At 32.1% G+C, this 19,168-nt stretch overlaps 1 non-coding gene across 1 annotated transcript; it reads left to right on the forward strand.

Moving 5' to 3' along the window:
* The first annotated feature begins 18,332 nt into the window (after positions 1–18,332).
* Positions 18,333–18,439, forward strand: LOC139874090 (small nucleolar RNA R71). The gene has a single exon (XR_011767794.1). It is a non-coding gene; the product is annotated as a small nucleolar RNA R71 (small nucleolar RNA).
* Positions 18,440–19,168: the final 729 nt, after the last annotated feature.

Raw genomic sequence — 19,168 nt, forward strand, 5'->3', positions numbered from 1 at the left:
ATAAAATAAAGGAAATTAAATATGAAATAAAAGAATTATGCTTATTTAAACTTCCGTAATCATGATGTTTGACGTGTTGATTTTAGTTTTATGCCCATGGGTTAATTGTCCTTTGTCCTGGATTATTTAATATGTCCGTCTGGTTTTTGTCCATAACAGTCCATCAGTCATAAATATAAAGTGCGAGTGTCCTCATCAAATTATTCTTATACCCGAAGTTAAATATTCCAACTAATTGGGGATTCGAATTGTAACAAGGTTTTAATACTTTGTTTAATGAATACACCAGGTTATCGACTGCGTGTAAACCAAGGTTTTACTACTTTGTTAACAATTACACCAATTACCCTTGAATGTAATTTCACCCCTGTTTTAATTATTCTAGTGGCTATTAATCAATTCCCGTGTCCGGTTAAATGAACGATTATTCGTACATATAAATACCCCGCCCATCGTGTCCGATCGAGTGTATATGGTAATTTATAGGGACGCCCAATTGTAAATCTTTATATTAACATTAACAAACTTTCATTTAATTAAACAAATATAAAGCCCATTAATAGCCCATAGTCTAATTTCCACAAGTGTCGTTCTTTTGTCCAAACCCCAATTATGGTACAAAGCCCAATTACCCAATTTTAGTAATTAGCCCAACATCATGATTACTTCGTTTTAAATAAGCATAATAATAACTTAGCTACGAGACATTAATATAAAAAGGTTGAACATAACTTACAATGATTAAAAATAGCGTAGCGTTACACGGACAGAATTTCGAATTACACCCTTACAACATTCGCTAACATAACCTTATTATTAGAATTAAAATTAAAATTAAAATATAAATTATATATATATATATATCGTATAGATAGAGAGATAGATATTGTGGTGTTAAAACTCGCAGAAAACTTGCTTTATATAGGACCTGACCAACATTTTTACTCCATGCGACTCGCATGGATTTTGTGCCTCTGGCCATGCGAGTCGCATGGCCACCCTGGATCCAGCCAAATTGGTTTGTTTTCTTCTTGCCGACGTAATATAATAATAATATATAATATAATATATAATTATATATAATTATATATATATTATATTATATTCTTGTGCATAGTAGACTAGATATTTTTGGTCCGTTGCGTCGGGCGTTTCTTCTTGGCTCAGGTCCCGGTTCCGGATTTTCGAACGTCCTTTCGTACAATTTTATATCGTGTACTTTGCGTCTTGTAACTTGTACTCTTGTTATTTTGAGACGTTCCTCATCAATATTTTGAACCTTTTTAATTGTATCTTGTACTTTTTAGCTCTTTGGACCTTTTTGTCTTCAATTTGTCGAATCTGCCTTTTATCTTCTCTTTTTAAAATATAAACGAATATCGCTTGTAAATAGAACAATTGCAACTAAAAGCTTGTCTTTCTTGAGGAATAATGCTATGAAATATATGTTCGTTTTTAGCATTATCAATATATATATATATATATATATATATATATATATATATATATATATATATATATATATATATATATCGTATTAAGATATGTTAATACACTATGTTATCATGATAATATAACAATTTAACATCTCATTGGATATAATAACAATTGGGTTAATTACATTAAACGAGATCGTTAACTTATAGGCTTCGAAACAACTCATACATGTAACGACTAACGATGAGTTAACGACTTAATTAAAATGTATATATATGAAGTGTATTAAGATATATTAATACACTTTTGAAAGGCTTAAGTACATATACCAAAATACTTGTACTTAACAAAAATAATCACAATTGTATTCTCATTCGTTTTCATCAAGAATTCTACTCGTATTCGCTCGGTATTTGCACTCGTATTATACCCAGCTTCTAGATGTATTTACTATTGGTATATACCAATAAAAATCTGCTCCTTAGAAGCCTTAAATGATTAAGGAACATGTGGAACCAACCATTTGTCAAGTAGCATGAATTATTTAGCAAGATTACAAAAATATTACTAATCATTCATGAATTATTTACAAGAAAACAAACTTACACATCCTTTATATCTAACCCATTATCCACGAACAAAAACACCTACAAACACTTTCATTTTTCAATTTTTTTCATCTAATTGATCTCTCTCAAGTTCTATCTTCAATTTCTAAGTGTTCTTCATAAATTCTACAAGTTCTAGTTTTATAAAATCAAGAATACTTTCAAGTTTGCAAGTCTACTTCCAAGCTTTCTAATCCATTTCAAGCAATCATCTAAGATCAAAAAACCTTTGTTATTTACAGTAGTTTATCTTTCTAATACAAGGTAATATTCATATTCAAACTTTGATTCAATTTCTATAACTATAAATATCTTAATTCAAGTAGTAATCTTACTTGAACTTGTTTTCGTGTCATGATTCTACTTCAAGAACTTCCAAGCCATCAAAGATCCTTTAAAGCTCAAGTTATTTTTTCATCATTTCCAGTAGGTTTACCTACTATACTTGAGGTAGTAATGGTGTTCATAACCTTGTTCGATTCCTATATATATAACTATCTTATTCGAAGATTATAACTTGTAATCACTAGAACATAGTTTAGTTAATTCTAAACTTGTTCGCAAATAAAGTTAATCCTTCTAATTTAACTTTTAAAATGAACTAAACATATGTTCTATATCTATATGATATGCTAACTTAATGATTTAAAACTTGGAAACACGAAGAACACCGTAAAACCGGACATACGCCGTCGTAGTAAAACCGGGGGCTGTTTTGGGTTGGATAATTAAAAACTATGATAGACTTTGATTTAAAAGTTGTTCTTCTGGGAAAATGATATTTATTATGAACATGAAACTATATCCAAAAATTATGGTTAAACTCAAAGTGGAAGTATGTTTTTCAAAATAGTCATCTAGACGTCGTTCTTTCGACTGAAATGACTACCTCTTACAAAAATGACTTGTAACTTATATATCTGACTATAAACCTATACTTTTTCTGTTTATATTATTAATCTTTGGTTTGATATGAAACCATAGCAATTGGATTCACTCAAAACGGATTTAAAACGAAGAAATTATGGGTAAAACAAAATCGGATAATTTTGCTTGTTTTAGCTACGTGAAACTTTGTAACAAATCTATACTAACCATAACTTAACTAACTTATATTGTATTATACATGTATTCTAACATATATTATGTAATATTGATAGACCATAGACACGTATACAATGTTTTGACATATCATATCGACGTCATCTATATATATTATTTGGAACAACCATAGACACTCTATATGCGGTAATGATCGAGTTAGCTATACAGGGTTGAGGTTGATTCAAAAATAATATATATACTTTCAGTTGTGATCGAGTCTGAGACTTGTATACACTGGGTCATGAATTGATTCGAGAAATTATATTGATTTATTTATGTACTACTAACTGTGGACTACTAATTGTGGACTACTAACGTTGGACTGCTAACTTAACAACTTAAAACGTCAACACGTAATAAAAATGTTGTGAATATATTTCAATCATACTTTGATATATATATATATATATATATATATATATATATATATATATATATATATATATATATATATATATATATATATATATAGGGCATGATCAATGGGGAAGTAACCAATCGGGGGGAAGTAGGGGGAAGCAAATTTTTTTTTTTTTCATTTTTTTTTGGAATTTTTTTTTCCGGCATCAAGATCACACGAAAATATGAACATTTAGAAGAGACATTTCGTGATGAATGTTATTATTTAGGCGGAAAAACGATCGACAAAAATAACATTCAAGATAATATTGTTCGTGAAGAATATGAATGTTTTTTTTCAATGTTTTGTGAAGTAAAATTTAGCCCGATTTAGAGTTTAGGGTTTAGGGTTTAGGGTTTAGGGTTTGGTGTTTTGGGTTTATGGAATAAACCCAAAACACCAAACCCTAAACCCTAAACCCTAAACTCTAAACCGTTCGTGTTAAAAACTCAATCTAAATCCTAAATCTAAACCCTAAATCTAAACCCTAAACCCTAAATTTCTAAACCCTAATATCTAAAGCCTATAAACCCTAATATCTAAACCCCAATAGCTAAAACCTCAACATACGCTCGAAAAACACGATAATTGTTATATATTACTTCTTCGAGCGTTTTCCCGCCAAAATAAAAACATTTATCACAAAGTGTCTCTACTAAATATTCATATTTTCATCTCATCTATAATGTTCGTGAACAAGGTTTTTTCAAAAAATAAAAAAAAAAGTTTTTGCTTCCTCCCGCTTCCTCCCGATTGGTTACTTCCCTCTTGATCCTACCATATATATATATATATATATATATATATATATATATATATATATATATATATATATATATATATATATATATATATATATATATATATATATATATATATATATATATATATATATATATATATTTGTTATAGGTTCGTGAATCGTCCCGTGGTCAAGTCTTATTTTTCGACGAATTGAAAATCAGTGAAAGTGAGTATATAGTCCCATTTTTAAACTCTAAAAATATTTTGGGATGAGAATACATGCATTTTATGTTTTACGCCATGGACACAAATACTTAAAATATATTCTACGTTGAGTTTTACCACCTTGCATATCTTCCCTAATAGATTGGTAACTAATATTTACATGTTGTAAGAACATGTAAGCGCGAATTCTATTGATAGATCTATCGGGTTTGAAACCCCAACCGGGCTAGTCGCTCTAGTATCGTAAACGTTTGCATAGTACTTCATTTTTACTACACTTGGTACAGTGTAGGGAGATTTCATAATAAAGAGAATATGCTACATTAATGGTTAAGTATGGTTACCGAAGCGCTCAACAACTTATAAAATACTTTTATACACTTGCGAGTGTACATATATTTATAACTGTGAAATCTTGTGGTCTATATTTATATCGATGCTAAACCTATATATTTCACCAACCTTTGTGTTGACTGTTTAAGCATGTTTATTCTCAGGTCCTTAAGAAAGTCTTCCGCTGTTGCATAATCTGAGCAAGCTGTGCATGGAGTCTCATGCTTTTAATTAAATAAAGTGTTGCATTCAATAAAACCTTTGTCATGTATTATATTTGACTGTTATGTCAAGTGTGTAGTATTTGAAAACCGATGTATTATGGGGATTATTCCTTAAATAATCACCCAATTATTTAAAACATGCATTATGTATAATAATGGTGTGCTTTTTATGAAACGAATGCAATATTTTCTAAAACGTATCATATAGAGGTCAAATACCTCGCTATGGGACCAATGAATAACGTACCGCATTTATAGTAATATGGACGGGTCATTTCAGTTGGTATCAGAGCGGTGGTCTTAGCGAACCAGGTCTTGCATTAGTATGTCTAACTGATAGTTGTTAAGATGCATTAGTAAGTCTGGACTTCGGCCATGTCTACATGTCAAAAGTTTTGCTTATCATTTTTTTTTGTCGAAAATTACCTGTTTATCATCTTAAGTCTAGACGCTTCTTACTGCAATTATTGCATAGATAGTGTATAGAAAAATATTCATATCTTATCATATCTCTCACGGTAGACTTTGCCTGACATTTTTCGAAGATTCCTCCGTCATTTATGGAATTTTGGTATTATATATACATATGTAAAATATGTATCGAAGAATACCAAACTAAATCCTATAATATATTTTCTATCGAAAATCCTTTACCTATCCATGTAAGATGAATTCTGCAACTAGTTCAAGTTCCTCGGATTCCGATATGGAGTTCCACTCTAGCTCCGAAAAGAGTGTAACCGGAATGGATCAACTAATTAGCCATCATTAATTCTGGATGAATTGGGGATGGGTTCGTAGTCGACTTAATCAATGGAGGCAAAAAGAAGGTGATCCTTTCCATCAGAATTCACCTCTTGGCGATGAACCTGAAGAACTTACCGGCGAACCAGTCCGAAACACCATTTTCTCTCTTATTTCTAGAGTATCTCGTAACGATTATATACTATCTCACATTCTAGATCTTATTCATCTGCTCGTCTGAACTGACAATCATCCCGGTGTAATAGAAGAAGTCAACAAGCTTCGCGCTCGGGTAGTGGCTTTGGAAAATATGGTACAAAGGTTACAAGCACCAGCAGCATCACCGGCATCAACAGTACCACCATCATCAACACCAACAGTACCACTACCACCAACAGCAACATCTGCATCCCACACCTCGACATCACAATCTGTACCTCAAGCATCAATGTCATACGCCCTGTAGATACCAAGGAATACCAACAACAATAAACGATGAAGTATTGATTCATAACTTCATTGAAGAAATACTTTGCGGCAATTATGTAATCTCCAAAGTCTTAGAGAATATTTATTCTAATTCTGACCGCAAATCAGATGAGTGGACGGAAATGGTAGAGTAGAAACCCTGACAGGAATAATGCGCGATTTACAAGCTAGACTTGTTATAGAAGCAGCATCGACAGTACCGTCAGCATCGTCAACACCAGCAGCACCTATAACATCACAATCTCCGCCAGTTCTATAATCACCACGGATATCATCACGAATCAACAACAAGTATGTCATATCAATGAGTTATGAAGTATTAACTCATTCCCTCTGAAGAATTTATATGTATATATTATATATTATATATATATATATATATATATATATATATATATATATATATATATATATATATATATATATATATATATATATATATATATATATATATATATATATATATATATATATATATATATATATTTTTAAACCATAATAAATCTTTCCGTACTAAGCTATTACGTGTAAATCTTAACTGATAGGTACTACTCGGTTAATTCATGTTACTAATATGCTATGATGTACATCCTTCGTTACGATTTGACAATCGTTAACTATAGTCTCTGCTTTAACTTAATAGATTCCACGTCATAATAAACCAAGTGTATTATTCAAATATATGTTTGATTTTACACTTTCCTTTTCGATGTATTCAAAACTTTCTAGGAATCATTATTCGTGCCTTGTGAAGTTCACAAGAATTCCACGAGCACCAACATCATTCACCGAGGAAATATCAATAAAAATGAATAATGAAGTATTGATTCATAATTTCATTTACGTTGAAGAAATAATCCGAGAAGATTACGAAATTTCTAAGTTTTAGAGATTATTCGTTTCAAATTCCAGCCAAAAATCAAATGAGTGTAATTTAATATTAACTCATTAACTATGTATTACATCTGAAGAAAATATACATATATTTTTATAAAGAATGTAATGAAAAATTCTCTTGTACAAAATATTATTTGTGAAACTTTTAACGGGTAGGTAATACCCTAGAGATATATGAATTCATAATTAATATGTTACATTCTTCGATTCTGATCCAGCAAATTATCAATTATACTCACTACTTTCACAACAATATACATTCTTTCATAAAAATTCGAAACAATCATTTTCATCCAAATTCGATTACATATTCTGATTTTTATAGATCAAAATCCAAGTCAAGATTTAACAGGAGACATCACTCTTAAATCCCTACATCTTTCAAAGTTATACTTTAACTTCAAAACTGTGATAGCACATCACTTCTATTCATAAAACCCAGAAAAGTATTCGTATCATTTAAAATTCTAGAACATCATAGGTATATGGATGATTACTATCTGCATTCAAACCCTTCATGATTCTTGAAAATACCTCAATTAAGAAACAATCGAGAGGATGATCCAACCACACATTACCTACAAAAAGAAAGACTTATGCATATAGTCATACATCTGGAAAACTCCCAGAACCTAAGTAGAAGTTTAACACGCATCTGGGTTAGATCTTTTGGCATTTATTACCAAAAATAACTTTTCAATCCCTTTTCAAAGTAGCCAGTTTTGTCACAGCTCCAGCAAGTCAACTTTAACTTTTCATTCGGACTAGCCTTATTATAACCTCGATATATACGTTGCCCTTTCGCCATCATTACCGGGGAACCTTTTATATTCCACCACATTATCAGCAGATGTACCAGCAACTTCGGCTTTAGTCTCTCTGAAAAATATCTATATTATTCTTGAAACCCCATCATGTACCCATCTACATCCTGTAACAATAATTTCCATACCAACTACCAGGGAATCATCAATCATCAATCTCGAATCTCGCAGCGTTTTCACCTCAACAATTATATATATACATATAACGTGTCACTCCTGGAAATTTTGACCTTCAATTCTGAATAGCACCAAGTCTACGAATCAATACCCTGAATTTTGAAAAAAAAACTGAATGAAACAGCAGAAACTGTAGACAACCGTAACAGTCAAAAGTTTGATGATAAAGCATAGTGTGTTGGCAAAGCTCAGAAAAAGAGAAGGTTTGGAACTGGAAAACGGATTGAGCAAACCATGAAGGAGGTTGTGGACAAATCACAAAGACTAAATCTGCCTTCAAAGAATCTAAATGATTCAGTGTCTGCTGAAGTCTTTAGCAAATACCTTACTCCTTACTCTAAACCCTTGCAGACAATATTCTTCATCATCCTCTGATCTTAGATATTCTAAGATATCATCATATCTTTCATTATAAATATCCTCGATATTTCTAAAGATATTTTCATAACCATTCTTATCTGAAATCATTTATCTCCTCACATTATATGTATCACATCATAAAGGAAACTGTTTTAGTTTCTAAACATCTGAAACCTCTGAGTGTAAAGTATGAATGTTATTGAAGTATAATATACAGTAAGTCATGAATGTTGGAAACTGAAGCATGAGTTAGTATAATATAATGACACTTGATCAATGTGATTATATTACAGTAAGTCATGCTGAGTTTCTAATGGAACGTGATGATTCACAGATCATAACGTCATCATGTGCCATGATTACACGACTCTTACATTCTATCTAATATATAAACATATCAAGAATATAATTTCTTGATATTTCTATATTTTCTCTTGAATTCTGGTAATTTAACAAATGAAGATCGTGCTATTACAATTTATCTCTTAGAACATTAGTCATTGTTCATTCGAAACTCCATACATACAAATTATGGACCATTACTTGCGAAGAAAAAACAAAAGCATGAAGCTCCGAAATAGAAATGGGAGTATAAATCACAGCAAATAGGAGAGAGAATTAACTGTGGATGTCAATGATTATAGAAAGACAGAAGCAGGGATTCTGAAATATAAGGGAAGAAATAAAGCCCAACAACAACTCAGAAATTACAAACCGTGTATATCGATGCATATAGCAATATAAAGACACGGGAGAACTAAAAATACTAGAAAACTAAGAGTATAGTAGAAGTAAATAGATTCTTCCGGCGGCAAATGAAAGAGAAGAATGACAGATATGAAAGTTAGGAGTATATCAAGAATCAGAACTGGATGGAGCATAATGACGAATGATTTAAAGTATGAATTGAGGGAGAAAGAATAGAAGGTATGAGCTGTGGAAATAAGGAAATGAAGAGGGTGGATTTATAGTGAAATATCTGACAGGGCAATCAAAACAGATTATTGCATTTAACTAAAGAGGATCCTAATTTCCTTAATTACTGAAGAATCAAATCTCATTTAGATTTAGAAGATTTTCTTCTAAAATTCCTTGAATTCCAAAAAAATTAACCGTGGCTACATCACTGGATAAGACGAACATGTATTTACTCATTTTCATTCTTTTGCGATAGCTTCACTCGTACTCTTCACAAAATCAAATTGATTTATCTATATTACCCAATGATGATAAAACTCTAATTTTTAGCTCTTATGCGTCATGAAAACAAACTTATTGTCAGCCATGACGATCCCAATCAAATTTCAGGACGAAATTTCTTTAACGGGTAGGTACTGTGACGACCCAGAAATTTCCGACCAAAATGTGTGTAATGTAACGACCCGGATTTTTTAGTTAATATATATAAGATTAATATTTACATAATTAAATGTTTCCAACATATTGAACAATCAAACTTGTTAAGAATTGATTAATTGAAACGGAATTTATGTAAACGTTTGACCACCCAGTTTGATCGATGCTTCACGAACGTTATAACTTGTAATTGACATGATAATATATATATATATATATATATGAACATATATATATGTTTAACATGATGAAATGATAACTAAGTATCTCATTCAATATATTAACAATAAGTTATATACATAAAATGAGACTACTAACTTAAGAATTTTGAAACGATATATACGTAACTATTTGTCAAGCAGCATGAATTATTTAGCAAGACTACAAAAATATTACTAATCATTCATGAATTATTTACAAGAAAACAAACTTATACATCCTTTATATATAACCCATTATCCACGAACAAAAACACCTACAAACACTTTCATTTTTCAATTTTCTTCATCTAATTGATCTCTCTCAAGTTCTATCTTCAAGTTCTAAGTGTTCTTCATAAATTCTACAAGTTCTAGTTTCATAAAATCAAGAATACTTTCAAGTTTGGAAGTCTACTTCCAAGCTTTCTAATCCATTTCAAGCAATCATCTAAGATCAAGAAACCTTTGTTATTTACAGTAGGTTATCTTTCTAATACAAGGTAATATTCATATTCAAACTTTGATTCGATTTCTATAACTATAAATATCTTAATTCAAGTAGTAATCCTACTTGAACTTGTTTTCGTGTCATGATTCTACTTCAAGAACTTCCAAGCCATCAAAGATCCTTTGAAGCTCAAGTTATTTTTTCATCATTTACAGTAGGTTTACCTACTATACTTGAGGTAGTAATGGTGTTCATAACCTTGATCGATTCCTATATATATAAGTATCTTATTCGAAGATTATAACTTGTAATCACTAGAACATAGTTTAGTTAATTCTAAACTTGTTCGCAAACAAAGTTAATCCTTCTAATTTAACTTTTAAAATCAACTAAACACATGTTCTATATCTATATGATATGCTAACTTAATGATTTAAAACTTGGAAACACGAAGAACACCGTAAAACCGGACATACGCCGTCGTAGTAAAATCGGGGGCTGTTTTAGGTTGGATAATTAAAAACTATGATAGACTTTGATTTAAAAGTTGTTCTTCTGGGAAAATGATATTTCTTATGAACATGAAACTATATCCAAAAATTATGGTTAAACTCAAAGTGGAATTATGTTTTTCAAAATGGTCATCTAAACTTTAAACCCATTGATATATTTTATACCACCCGAGATGTAAATAACTGGCTCACTATTTTAATTCGTGGAACTTATTCTACCGACTTCACATGTCGTCAGCTAAGTATGGGGAAGTCTAACCCCACTTAACATTAAAGTAGGGGTTCGGGTTAGTGCATAACTCGTTAATGAATATACATGATAAGTTAGGGTAAAATACGCATTTTCAAAAATTAACAAATAGTTCAGAAAAGCAACCATTTTTGAAGAAAAACATGTGTGATAAAACAACAAAAGGAATGAACGATGAGGCACACCATCTATCATTCGACGAGCTTTGCAATTACAAATTGGTCATAACCTGTTTATATCAAAAAGCCCTAAATTGCTCAAGAACACAAACCCTAGATTTCTAAATTTTTTGAAGTTTTTGGCTTCAAATCATGTTAAATAGCATCAATCTAGGTTATACATGCATAATATACTATCAATTTAACTCTAATTACACTAGAAATTGACAAAATCAAATTAGGTAAAATATTGATAAATATCACAAAAACTAGAAAATTTAAGAGTTTAGGGGTGTAATTTTTACCTTCTTGTTGAAAAATCCGAAGCTAGGCATGATTGTAGTGAAGTTTTGTGAGAAATTTGGTTGAATTTGGTGAAAAAATGGCAAATTTAGGGGTGTTTGTGTGTGTGTTCGTAGTTGTGTGTGTGAAAGTGTGGAGACAGAACAGCTCGCTGGAGCTTTTGTTCCTGACTTGAATTCCCTTTCCATGCGATCAGGATAAATCCCATGCGATCGCATGGGTCCCTGTAATTTTTTTTTTTATATAAAAACCTTACATTTTTTAAAACATATAATTAATTTAAAAATTAAAATTTTGTTTCTTTTTAGGATGAGGGCGTTTCGAATCGTTGTCTTAGTCCGTCCCTCGACAAAATTTTAAAATTTATCATTTTTAAGCGCGGTTTTAAAAGCAAAGATTTTTGGATTTTTTAATATTTTTGGCATACTTTAATTCAATAAGATTAAAAATAATGATAATAAAAATTCTCGTCCCTCCCTTGGGTAGAGCAATTTCGGTTCAACGACCTAGTTTTCAACTCACGACAAATTTTAAAAATCAATTTTTAACTTAGTGAAATAAAGTAAATTTTTGTTTTTAAATTCACACCAAACTTAAATTTAAAATGCATAAAATTAAAAATTCATATTAAAATTAAAAATTCACACCAAACTTATATTATATTTTTGTTTTTATACATACAAACTTATATTAAAAATATAAAATTTTCAAATATTTACAAACTTAAATATATATTTTAAAGATTTACATTAATAATTTAATATTTATATATTAATTTTAAAAACATAGTAAAATTAAAAATTAAAAATCTTTTTGGTCTTTTATCCCACTTTAATCAATCAAATATTATTAAAAATATACGCCCCTCTTTTCGGTAAAGTAATTTCGGTTCCATAACCTAGTTTTACTCATGACGATTTTTTGAAATATTTTGGGTTGATTGATTAAAAATATTTATACCTTAAGAATAAACGGTAAATTTCGCAGTGATGTAATAATTTTTTTTTGTTTGATATCAATAATTTCGGTTACGCATACCTAATTTTATTGAATACCAATTTAATACTTTATAGCGAACGATTCAGCGTTTATTATCAAAAGGTTAAAAGCAATAAAAATAAAAATAAAAACTGTACATACCTACCTGTGAGAAAGAATTCTCAGAGACCTGCTTTAGCCGACTCATAGGAGAGTCGTGTGATTTGGTTCTCCATAGCTACGTAAGCATAACCTTGAATCTTCAATATCTTTTCTTCTAAACATATAAACGGTCCTTCTCTGCATAGAGTAACAAATTCGGTATTTGAATATGTTTGATTATTTGAACATTTACCTTCGTCTGACCATTTTCCGCATTTATAACATCTTTCAAGGTGTCGTGCTCTTCTTTTCGTAGCGGATTTTGATTTTCCTTTACCAAAATGTATCTTATGATGATCTTTTCCGAGTCCTTTTCTTACTCCGTCCATTTTTCTCTTATGAATGATACCAGTTCACTCAGAAGTGTGTCATTATTACGTTTAGTAATCATAGCATGTAGCATTAGACCATGGTTCAGATCAAAGGAATTCTTCATTTTGTAATACCTAAAAAAAATAAAAATTTAGAATGGGGGGAGAAGACTAGTTCTTTAGGGTCTGCTAGGGAAAGACCATACGGATTCCATTTTTGAAAACTACACGAAAACAGAATATCTAACTTTAACAGAAATACATATTACCCTAAAAAGATTCGAACCTTCCCACACTTAGTTAGCTGTGGTGTTGAAATTGTGATTAACTTCATTGTCAACTTCCATCGGACCATGTATGTAATGTTTAATTCTGTGACCATTAACCTTAAATTCAATCCCATTTGAATTTATTAATTCTACTGTTCCGTACGGGAAAAATCTTTTGACTATGAATGGTCCAGACCATCTTGATTTCAATTTTCCAGGAAATAGCTTGAATCGTGAATTGAAAAGAAGAACTCTGTCTCCTTCCTTAAATTTTTTTTGAACTTCTGATTCTTTTATCATGCTATTTCTTCGTTCTTTCCTTATAGATTAACGAATTTTCATATGCTTCATGTCTCAATTCTTCCAATTCGTTTAATTGACTTAATCGTAGACGTCCGGCTTCATGTAAATCAAGATTACATGTCTTCAAAGCCCAAAATGCTTTGTGTTCAATTTCTACTGGAAGATGACATGCTTTTCCGTAAACGAGTTTAAAAGGTGTGGTTCCAATTGGAGTTTTGTAGGCTGTTCTAAAAGCCCAGAGTGCATCCTCTAATTTCATGGACCATTCCTTCGGATTTGATCCTACGGTTTTCTCTAGAATACGTTTTAATGCTCGGTTGGTATTTTCAACTTGTCCACTTGCTTGTGGATGATAAGCGGTTGAGATTTTATGAGTTACTCCATATCTTTTGAGAACTTTCTCAAGTTGATTGTTACAAAAATAAGTACCCCGATCACTTATTAAAGCTTTCAGTGTTCCGAACCTTGCAAAAAGACGTTTTAAAAAGTTGACTACAACTCGTGCATCGTTAGTTAGGAGAGCTTGTGCTTCCGCCCATTTAGATACATAATCAATGGTAACGAGAATGTAGAGATTATTATGAGATTTTGGAAATGGACCCATAAAGTCAATATCCCAAATGTCAAATACTTCACATACTTGAATGACATTTTGTGGCATTTCATCACGTTGACTTATTTTTCCGGCCCGTTGACAAGCATCACAGGATTTGCAAAGAAGATGTGCGTCTTTGAAAATTGTAGGCCAATAGAATCCAGCATCGTAGACTTTTCTTGCTATAAGTTGAGGCCCATAATGCCCTCCTGTTGGTCCTGTGTGACAATGGTTTAAGATTTGACTAGCTTCATCTCCGAATACACATCGGCGTATTATTCAATCGGGACAACTTTTAAACAAATGGGGATCTTCCCAGAAATAGTGTTTTATATCACTAAAGAATTTCTTTCGTTTTTGGTACGACAACCCTTTTTCAAGGAATCCACATACTAAGTAGTTTGCATAGTCTGCAAACCATGGAATTTCATTATAATCTATCTTCAATAGATATTCATCAGGAAAGTTATCTTGTATGGCCAATTCATTTAGAACTTCTAATTCAGGATTTTCAAGACGAGAAAGATGATCAGCGGCGAGATTTTCTGCTCCCTTTTTATCTCGAATTTCAATATCCAATTCTTGTAAGAGTAAGATCCAACGGATTAATCTTGGTTTAGCATCTTATTTTGAAAATAGGTATCTAAGAGCAGAATGGTCGGTATAGACCACCGTTTTAGCTAGAACGAGATATGAACGAAATTTGTCAAAAGCAAAGACAATAGCAAGGAGTTCTTTTTCAGTAGTTGTGTAATTCGTTTGTGCTCCTTGTAATGTCTTACTAGCATAATAAATAGGTTGAAATCGCTTTTCAATCCTTTGTCCTAAAACGGCTCCCATTGCAAAATCACTTGCATCGCACATGAGTTCAAACGGTAGATTCCAATTTGGAGTTATCATGATCGGCGCATTAGTGAGTTTTTCTTTAAGAATATTAAAATATTTGATGCATTCATCTGAAAAGATGAATGGAGCATCCTTTTCTAGGAGTTTATTCATAGGAGTGGCAATTTTAGAAATTTTTTTTATGAAATGTCGGTAAAAACCGGCATGCCCTAGAAAACTCCTAACTCCTCTAACATTGGTGGGATGTGGAAGTTTAGCAATTACATCTACTTTAGCTCTATCCACTTCAATTCCTTCCTTTGAAATTTTATGACCGAGAACTATGCCTTCCTTAACCATGAAATGGCATTTCTCCCAATTAAGAACTAGATTTGATTGTTCGCATCTAATAAGCATTCGTTCAAGATTAAGTAAACATGTTTCAAATGTATCAACGAAGACTGAAAAATCATCCATGAAAACTTCCATGCATTCTTCTATCATGTCGTGAAAAATCACCATCATGCACCTTTGAAAGGTTGCAGGGGCGTTGCAAAGTCCAAATGGCATGCGTTTGTAAGAAAAAGTACCATAAGGGCACGTGAATGTGGTTTTCTCTTGATCTTCGGGTGCTATTGGAATTTGAAAATATCCGGAAAAACCGTCAAGAAAACAATAGTAACTATTTCCGGCTAATCTTTCCAACATTTGGTCAATGAAAGGCAAGGGAAAGTGATCTTTTCTGGTGGCGTCATTTAATTTTCTATAATCAATACAAACACGCCATCCTGTTACAGTCCTAGTAGGAATAAGCTCATTTTTCTCATTTGTGATGACAGTCATGCCACCCTTCTTAGGTACGCATTGAACTGGGCTTACCTATGGACTATCAGAAATTGGATAAATTAAACCTGCATCTAGCAGTTTAATAATTTCTTTTTAACAACATCTTGCATATTAGGATTTAGTCTTCGTTGGCGTTGCACATACGTTTTATGACCTTCTTCCATAAGGATTTTATGTGTGCAATACGAAGGACTTATTCCTTTAATGTCATGAATCTTCCATGCAATAGCTGGTTTATGAGCTTTTAGCACAGTAATGAGTTGAGATTTTTCATTTTCAGTAAGAGAAGACGATATTATTACAGGTAATTCAGATTCATCATGTAAATAAGCATATTCCAAATGGATTGGAAGTGGCTTTAATTCTAATAACGGTGGTTCTTCTATCGATGATTTATATCGATATCTGTCTTCCTCTTTTAGCATTTGAATTTCTTCTGTTGTTGGTTCATATCCATTAGCCATAAGTGTAGCTAACATTTCAGTTTCATCAATTGGTTCAGTTCCTTCTCCTAAAGAACATTCTCCTGTTCCTTGTAATTCTGGAAATTCTTCTAACAATTCTGCATGTGAATCTATAGTTTGAATATAATAGCATGTATCATCTGCCGATTGCGGTTGTTGCATGGCTCTATCAACAGAAAAGGTAACACTCTCGTCCTCTATACTTAGGGTCAGTTTCTTACCGAACACGTCTATTATTGCTTTAGCCGTGTTTAAGAATGGTCTTCCTAATATGAGAGGAACTCGAGAATCTTCTTCCATGTCCAGAATAACAAAATCTACTGGAAATACTAAAGTACCAACATTAACTAGCATGTTCTCCATTATCCCTCTAGGATATTTTACTGATCGATCTGCTAGTTGTATGCTTATTCGTGTTGGTTTCAATTCTCCAAGGTCTAGTTTAGCGTATAGTGAATATGGCATTAAATTTATACTAGCACCTAAGTCTGCCAATGCTTCTATTGAACTAAGACTACCCAGAAAACATGGAATTGTGAAACTTCCTGGATCTGATAATTTTTCTGGTATCTTATTCAATAGTACTGCAGAGCAATTAGCATTCATAGTAACAGCCGAGAGTTCTTCCATTTTATTTCTATTTATGATTAGATCTTTCAGAAATTTAGCATATCTTGGCATTCCTGAAATCACATCAATGAAAGGAAGATTGACATTTATTTGTTTAAACATATCCAAGAATTTAGATTGCTCGGCTTCAAGTATCTCTTTTCTCATTTTACTCGGGTAAGGAAGTGGTGGTTGGTATGGTTTAACATAAGGTTTTGCCTTAACTGTGTTATCTTCATTAACCTTTTCAACTACCGGTTCTGTTTCCTTATCTTGTTCAGATTGTGGTTCTTGTGTAGTAGGAATAGAGTCATCAGAAATTACAGGTATTTCAGGTGGTTTAAGTGTAATATCACTTCTTGTGGTAATGGCTTTAGCTGTTTCATTCCGGGGGTTAGCATTTGTATCACTAGGTAGACTTCCCGGTTTTCTTTCACCTATCAACCTTGCTAGGTTACTTACTTCTTATTCCAAATTTTGAATCGAAGCTTGTTGATTTCTAAATGCTTGAGCATTTTGTTCATTGTTTTGTTTATGAGATGTGAAAAACTGCGTTTGAGATTCAACTAGCTTCGACATCATGTCTTCTAAATTTGGCTTTTTATCATCGATTTGTGGTGGTTTATTTTGAAAAATAGGTCTTTGCTGATTGTAAGTATTATTGGATACTTGTTGATTGCTAGGACCTTGTTGATTGTTGTATGGAACATTTCGGTTATAATTCTGATTTTGATTGTAAATTGGTCTTGGCAGTTGATAATTATTCTGATAATTATTTACAGGCCTTTGGTTCATGTATGAAACATTCTCTCTTTGTTCCATTGTTAGTTTAATATTGAGACAATCTTTTGTCAAATGTGGTCCTCCACACTGCTCACAACTAATTCGTATTGAGTGAATATCTTTAGTCATCTTTTCCATTCGTCTCTCGACAGCATCTATCTTTGCAGAAACGGAATCAAAGTCATGACTAGAATCGGCTCTAGCTGCTTTAGATGATCTAACGATATCTTTTTCTTGGTGCCACTCATGTGAGTGGGAAGCAGTGTTATCAATAATTTTGTAAGCGTCAGTTGCGGTTTTCTTCATAATGGAACCACCAGCTGCTATATCGATGTCTTTTCATGTAGTGATGTCGCATCCTTGGTAGAATATTTGTACTATTTGACAGGTGTCTAAACCATGTTGCGGACATCCTCTTAATAACTTTCCAAATCTTGTCCATGCTTCATATAGAGTTTCATTTGGCTTTTGTGTGAACGTAACAATTTCTCCTTGAAGTCTTATGACTTTAGATGCCGGAAAGAATTGTTTAAGAAATTTTTCAACTAAAACATCCCATGTATCAATCGCCCCTTCAGGTAACGATTCTAACCAATCTTTGGCTTCTCCCTTTAAAGTCCAGGGAAATAACATGAGATATATCTGTTCATCCTCAACTTCTCTAATTTTAAATAGAGTGTAGATCCTATTAAAGGTACGAAGATGTTCATTTGGATCTTCCTTCGGCGCACCACTAAATTGGCATTGATTAGTTACCATGTTTAGGATTTGTCCTTTGATTTCATAATCTGGCGCATTAATGTCTGGTTGAGTAATTGCGTAACCTTTGCCAGTGCGTTTAGCTCGCATTCGGTCTTCCATACTTAGAGGTTCCAGATTTTCCATGATTGAATTTATTGAATCTGAATCACTAGAGTATTCTGATTTAATGGGTTGTTCCTCGACAATCTCCGTTTGAATGATTGGTGGTTCCGGAGGAAAGATTAGTGGTTCAGGATCTCTGAATTGTCCCTGAATATCCTCCGGATTCTCAATTGTGAGGTCGGGTTCAAAAAATGGATTATCGTAAATTTGAATTGGAGTACTTGGTCGACTGGATGACGATTCTAAAGAAAAATTAACGGCAACAATATTGGCTAGATGTCTTGATCGAGTTACAGGTGGTGAACGTATAAAAGGTGGTGAACGTTTTGCTCGGTGCATTCACTGAATATCCTATTAGTTATAAAA

The sequence above is a fragment of the Rutidosis leptorrhynchoides genome, chromosome 10, assembly GCF_046630445.1.
Source record: "Rutidosis leptorrhynchoides isolate AG116_Rl617_1_P2 chromosome 10, CSIRO_AGI_Rlap_v1, whole genome shotgun sequence".
In the NCBI taxonomy this organism is placed as follows: domain Eukaryota; kingdom Viridiplantae; phylum Streptophyta; class Magnoliopsida; order Asterales; family Asteraceae; genus Rutidosis; species Rutidosis leptorrhynchoides.